Source organism: Rhamphochromis longiceps, linkage group LG11 (genome assembly GCF_057381845.1).
Source record: "Rhamphochromis longiceps isolate RC_006_pf linkage group LG11, R_longiceps_female_GT1.1, whole genome shotgun sequence".
In the NCBI taxonomy this organism is placed as follows: Eukaryota; Metazoa; Chordata; class Actinopteri; order Cichliformes; family Cichlidae; genus Rhamphochromis; species Rhamphochromis longiceps.
The window spans coordinates 38,823,753-38,830,627 of NC_140567.1; the positions used below are offsets into that span (position 1 = coordinate 38,823,753).

At 45.8% G+C, this 6,875-nt stretch overlaps 1 pseudogene across 1 annotated transcript; it reads left to right on the forward strand.

Annotated features, from left to right (window-relative positions):
• The first annotated feature begins 2,094 nt into the window (after positions 1–2,094).
• On the forward strand, positions 2,095–6,292 carry LOC146660017 (C-C chemokine receptor type 6-like; annotated as a pseudogene). The gene is made up of 2 exons (XR_014913684.1): positions 2,095–2,140; positions 4,884–6,292. The product of XR_014913684.1 is annotated as a C-C chemokine receptor type 6-like (transcript).
• The last annotated feature ends 583 nt before the right edge of the window (positions 6,293–6,875 follow it).

The following is a 6,875-nucleotide window of genomic DNA, read 5'->3' on the forward strand; positions in this document are numbered from 1 at the left end:
TGTGTTGTGCAGATTGTGTGGCGTGCTCTGGATCGTGAGCTGTTCCACACCTACTTTTTTCTTGATCTTGGTTTCATGTTTCCAAAGAAAGTTTTTCCAGAACAGCGCTGGCTTTGTTAGATGTTCATTTTAGTTATGTCCAACCTAACCTTTCTATTCTGGAGGCTTGTGAGTGGGTTACACCATGCAGTGAACTTACAGTCTTCTCTTTATGGTGGACTTGGATATATCGATGTGCCTTCCTCCTCCTGGAGAGCTTTGTTGGTTGGCTGTTGTTGTCAGTTTCTCTTCACCATGGAAATGATTCTGCGATCATCCACGGCTGTGGTCTTCCGTGGACGGCCGGCTGCTTTTACACTGCTGAGGTCACCAGTGCTTTCTTTCTGCTCAGCATGTACCAAACTGCCACTCCTAACCAGAGATGACGCGTTACTGTAATCTGATTACTTGACCAACACTGCTCCTAACACTGTAGACATTTCTCAGATGGTTTTTCTGCTCTCTTTGACCGCATGTTGTCTGTTCACAGTAAAACTTTCCAAATGCAAGCACCACACCTCAAAGCAGCTCCAGGCATTTCATCTGCTTAATTACGACGTAACGAGGGAACTGGCCACACCCACCTATGAAATAGCCTCTGAGTCACTTGTCCAATTACTTTTGGTCCCTTTAAAAAGAGGCTGCCACATGTTAAGAAGTCTTCAAATGGGGGTTTCCTACATTTCCCACAATGCAGCAAACTGTGTTAGAACTGAAGAAAGTTAACCACCACCGATGGCGGAGGTTTTTCTGGTTTTGGCCCCAGAGCTCTGTGCGCCCGCTGAATATTCAGAGCAGAATCCGAGCGAAAGCTCAGCCCTCAGCAAGTCCTCCACACACTGCAGCACAGAGTTTCCTTCAGAGCCTCTTTTAGGCCAAAAATGCGAATGTTGTTCCGTTGGCCTTCCGAGTCAGCCAGTTTCATCTGAATATTCCGTTGTTGCTGGAGCGACTGGATTAGAGCGTCTTTTCCATCTCTTCCAGTCTTTTCTCAGCTTCTTGAGTCTGGTCTCATGGCTAGCTAGCTCATTCGCTGTTTCTGCCAGTTTTATATTAATGTCTTTCTTGAAACTGTCGAATTCGTCCTTCATTTCTTGTGTGATGTCTTTCTTAAACGTGGCAAACTCAGTTTTAAACTCTGCTTTAAGTGAGTGAATTTCCTTAATGATGTCCTGGAAGTCTGCGTGAGGGTGGCTAGCTGCATCTCCTTCCATCTGCTCGCCTTGCACGCTGTTCTCGGACATGTCTGCGCTGCCTCCTCTTGCCAGCTCCGCTTGTTTCACAAAGTCCTTAATGTTTCCTTGTCTTTTTGACCTTCTTCCACCTTCCATGGCATTTATTACACGGTTTAGCGGTGGAAATATTCGAATTCTGGTTTTCTTTCGAGTTTTGACCGGGAGCTGCAAGCTTATGCTGCCATCTTCCTTACGTCCCCCTGGTGGTCTCCCAAATTTTTTAAAATTTTCATTGTAAGTGGGCTAAAGCAGTTAATTGAAAGTAGTCTAACAGAAATGTAAATGCTGTAATTTGATTAGTTTAATAAAACATGTAACTTGGATGATTCGATGCTGGCGTGACCACAGTGCACGTCTGCTGTCGCTCACAGTGGTCCAAGGACCGCTCGGGGAGTTTGTGTGTTCAGACACGTGAAACATTACAGGGAACGTTGGTCACTGCAGCTCAGATAAAATAATTATTGTGGGTGATTTTAACATCCATGTAGATGCTAAGAATGACAGCCTCAACATGGCATTTAATCTGTTATTAGACTGTAAAAGAACCCACCCACCACTTTAATCACACTCTAGATCTTGTTTTAACACGTGGCATAGAAACTGAACATTTAACAGTGTTTCCTGAAAACCCTCTGCTGTCTGATCGTTTTCATGGATGTTAAAATCACCCACAATAATTATTCTATCTGAGCTGAGCACTAAATCAGAGAAAAAGTCTGAGAAATCCGACAGGAACTCTTTTGAAGACCCAGCTGAATAAGAATCAGAAGGAGGAGTTGAGAGGGCACGCCTTATTTCCTGCTCAACTGGTTACCTGTCACAGGTATGAGTGTCGCAGTCCTGGGTCGGTGACCGAATGTTTTCTGGTATGTATTATTAGTAGTAGTCAATTTCATTATGATGTGTCATTGTTAGTCTGTATTCAGTCAGTCTGCATCTCTGTGTACTTCCTGTTTTACTTTGTTAGTCTCCCGTCTGTTTTGCTCTTCCCTGTTTTGTCTGTGCCAGCCGTGTTCCCAGGTGTTTCCTCTTTGCCCTGTTCTCCACTTGTATTTAGTGTCTGCTTCTTCCTATGCTCTTCGTCACATTGTGCCCTCTTTGTGCTGCGTCTCCTCCCTTCGTGGCCCAAGTATTCTTAGTTTCTAGGTGCCTGTTCCCCAGTTCTGCATTTGAAGTTTTGGTTTGTTTTTGTCACGTCTATTGTAATGAGGAGTTTCCCTCGAAATAAAGCTGCGTCCTAAGTTAACTCTCTGTTCTGCATTGTGGGTCCTTTGTCTTTCCTGCACACAGCACGCTGCCTCTGAGCTGCTTCACTTTCACTTTGCTTGAACTGCCTCCCTCTCCTGCGTTGCTGGTAGGTCCTTCGTTCCCTCACACTGCAGGTCATTACATCACACAGGTGTAAACAGGTTTTCTATTTGCAGGTTGTATCCGTACAGGTCGCCTCCTTCCTGAACCTGACAGTCAGGTCACCCTTTCACTTTGGCGTGTTCGTGCTTCTCAGGAATGTTAGGCCTGGATTGGTGCTCAGACTCTCCTCCTGCTGCTGATCAGCCTTTTTGTTGTTACTGTGACCTGTTACTTTAGACGTGTTTTGGCTTTAGTAATGCTGCTAAGTGTTTGCAGAGATGCAGATGAAGAACGTGGATTTTATTGAATTATTATGAAGCACGGGTGGATCTAGAGACATTTTCTTAGGCTGGCATGGAAATGAAATGGGGGGGGGGGGGGTCAAATCAAAGCCTTTTTAAACACATATGTTACATATGGTTACAATGGTTCACATGCACTGAATCTGCACGTTTGTGTAACTGAATTATTTTCTTTAGCCCACATAATGAAACACCTCAGTTACACGTGTGAGTTTGGATGTTATGTACTGTGTAGCCTGTATAATAAATAAATATGTAGCCCAGTAAAGCTACACAACATGGGGCGGTTCATTTACAAACACAAGTCTAACTGAAGCTTCACACTTTGTTAGAAAAATCTGATTGTTGCTTAAATTTACACAAAATGTCAGAAATCTGCACCGTCATGAACAAAAAGCTCATTTTTCATGATTTGTTGGGTTCACCCTCTGGGGAGCACGACATAACCACACACTTTTCACTACTTTGTGTTTCACCCTTACATCTTTTGTTACCTCGCCTTGTTTGGTATCATTCAGCTGTAGTAACACAACTGATCTGAAATCACACAAAAACATCAAATCCTAGTCGTAGTTATATTCGCTTTACTGTAAAAACCACAAATATGTTTAGTGAATAATTTTACTAAAGTTGAAATGCAAATATAAACTGTCACATTTTAAAAACTATTTATCTAAAAGTCAGTGCGTCCGGCGTGTCTTAGTACAAACATTTAAAACTACTGAAACTACAATGAGAGAACAAGCAGGTGTCACAATAAGATGCCGCACGAATCATTGGTGTCAGTGAAGAAAATGAGTTTGTGGCCACGAGACAGAGAACAGCACAGGGACAAAGCTGCAGGCCTGACAGCAGGACGTGCATCACTGCTCCTGTTTCCACCTGGAGACAGTGTTTGCCCTGCAGCCTTTGTCACATTCATTAGTGCCCTCACTGACACACAACACACACACAACACGCTGACTACACACTCCATGCTAAACATCTCAAAACTCTCTCACTCGCTGCCATCACTCCCAAAACTTCGTCCTAAACAACTAAATCTCACGTGTTGCCTTTTTTCTTTCTTTACTCTTTGTGTGACAATAGTATTCAGGAAAAAGCAAAGCTTTTGTATATATTTCATCCTAACTCTGGGTTTAGTCACCTGTCATTAAAATGTAAAAATAGGAAGTCCGAACGTTCAACACAAGAAGGAATAGAGACTCAGCGCGGCTGCAGCTTGTTGCTATGTCAGCTGAAATCAGTCATGTGATTCGCAGCGCACTGAGAGTTAATAACACTCACCTTCAGTCCATTTCCACAGTGTCATAACCAACCAGCTGTGTGAAATCCACGGTGTTGTTCAAAAAGTGCTCTGGAACAATAATAGGCATCGGTTGCTACTGACAACAAGAAATATAGTGGCTCCACGCTGTGGGCTGAACCATTTGTTAATGGTAGAGGCGGGGGAGTGGGGGTAACACTGTGCAATATATTCAGCTTTAGAGTTTATATTCAGTCTTAACTGTAGCTCGGCTCAAAGTGTTAATGCGAGTTGGGAGTTCGTCTTGTAATCGGAAGGTTGCCGGTTCGAGCCCCGGCTCGGACGGTCTCTGTCGTTGTGTCCTTGGGCAAGACACTTCACCCGTTGCCTACTGGTGGTGGTCAGAGGGCCCGGTGGCGCCAGTGTCCGGCAGCCTTGCCTCTGTCAGTGCGCCCCAGGGTGGCTGTGGCTACAATGTAGCTGCCATCACCAGTGTGTGAATGTGTGGATGACTGGATGTGTAAAGTGCTTTGGGGTCCTTAGGGACGAGTAAAGCGCTATATAAATACAGGCCATTTACCATTTAATGCTGTCTTATATACATATACATCACTGTCATATGCTAAACTAGGGTGGCAAGAGATCATTTCACTGTGAGTCCATCAGACACCTTTGCTGTAGTTTGATGTTTACTCTCTGCTTCCTTTATAGTGATCTACTCTGCAGAGGATTTGATGTCCAACCAACCATACACCATGGAGATGTCCTACTATGAATATGAATATAATGTCAGTGACTACCTAGATTATGATGGTTTTTGTGTTTTTCACAACAACCCGAATGTGGTGAAGGTGATCGGCCTGTACATCCACTCCATCTTCTGCATCCTGGGCCTCGTGGGGAACAGCATGGTCATTGTCACCTACGCCTTCTACAAGAGGATCAAGTGCATGACTGACATCTACCTGATCAACGTGGCCATCGCCGACCTGCTGTTTGTGCTGGCGCTACCATTCATTGTCTACAACGAGCTGTGGTCGTGGCCGATGGGGCAGGTGGCCTGCAAGCTGCTGCGCGGCTCCTACAGCGTGAACCTGTACAGCGGCATGCTGCTGTTCGCCTGCATCAGCACCGACCGCTACATCGCCATCGCCCAGGCTCGGCGCAGGCGCTGGCTGTCATACAGGTCCATCATCTGCGCCATCATCTGGATCTTCACTATACTCGTGTCCATCCCCACCTTCTACTTCTATCAGTGATACGAGCCGTCACACATGAATCACATCATATTCGACGATGATAACCAAACTGGTTTCCAGAGGACTCCTGCGTACGTCTGTGAGCTCAAGTTTGAAGGCCCAGCCATGGCGGTGAGGGTGGACGTCCCCATCACTCAGATCAGCGTGGGTTTCTTCCTGCCACTCTTCATCACGATCTTCTGCTTCAGTGGCATCATCATCACCCTGCTTAAGACCAAGAATCTCCAGCACCACAGAGAGGTGTGGGAGATGCTGGTGGTTGTGGCCGTGTTCATCATCTGCCACCTGCCCTACAACATAGTGCTGCTGTACAACACGGTCACCATGTTTCAGGAGTACTCGTGTGATGAGGCGGACATGCTGGAGATGGCCCTGACAGCGTCGCAGACCATTGCTTACTTGCACTGCTGCCTGAACCCGATGCTGTACGCCTTGGTGGGGCTGAACTTCAGGAACCAGTTCAGGAGGATCTTCAGGGACCTTTGGTGTCTCGGAAAGGCCCCACGCCGCTTCTCCAGAGTCACCTCCGACTTCTACATGTCCTCCACTCTGCGCTCGATGGATTGGTCCAGCAACAGTGGCGCTTCTTTCACTATGTGAAGACATCCGTGGGTTGATCTCTGAAGATCCAGGTCTCTAACACCGAACGCGATTCACGTCTGTCGCACCGACGAGATTCCTCAAGATAAAGAGATCTAACGCCGAGCTGCACCTCTTATTCTGATTCATTATTTTGATCGTGAAATATCCAAACTCCTGCATTTTCTTTCTTTTGTCATTATTTTGTGAGTGATGACTGTCAGTGTTTTGTCACCTGAAACGGCGGCTGAACGTGCAGAACCGCGAAAACACGTCTGATTTGAACTCGTCTGATCTCTCCTTCATGGAGGCCTCCTCGTGTACCTTCGACCTTTTTCAGCACTGCTGCTGTTTTAAGGACGCCCTGGCGCCGTGCGCAGCTCTGCTGACGGTGTGACTCTGGGCGGTGAATCACTGTGTTTCATGCATGTTTTAGCTGACCTGGAGGTCAGAGTGCGTCTCTTCACCAATGTTCACATTCTTATAATAAAAATGCACTAAAATGTTGGTCAAACAAGAAAAATATTCAATACTCAATTACCCAGTTTATTTTTCCAAGGACAGTTTTTGCTGCTCTTAACTGATTCAAGCAGTCGTTTTGTTTTTGCACAGCCCAGCAGAAGTCTGTGCAAAAATATATGCAGAAAAGAGTCTCACATGTGTGTGACAGTAATGCACTCGAAATACTTTGGTATTGTTGCCTCTGTGTGTGTGTGTGTGTGTGTGTGTGTGTGTGTGTGTGTGTGTGTGTGTGTGTGTGTGTGTGTGTGTGTGTGTGTGTGTGTGTGTGTGTGGGGCAAGGTGTTTCTGCGCAGTGTACCAGGGGCACGGAGAAAAGTTGTCGTACCATAGGCACGAGCAGTGT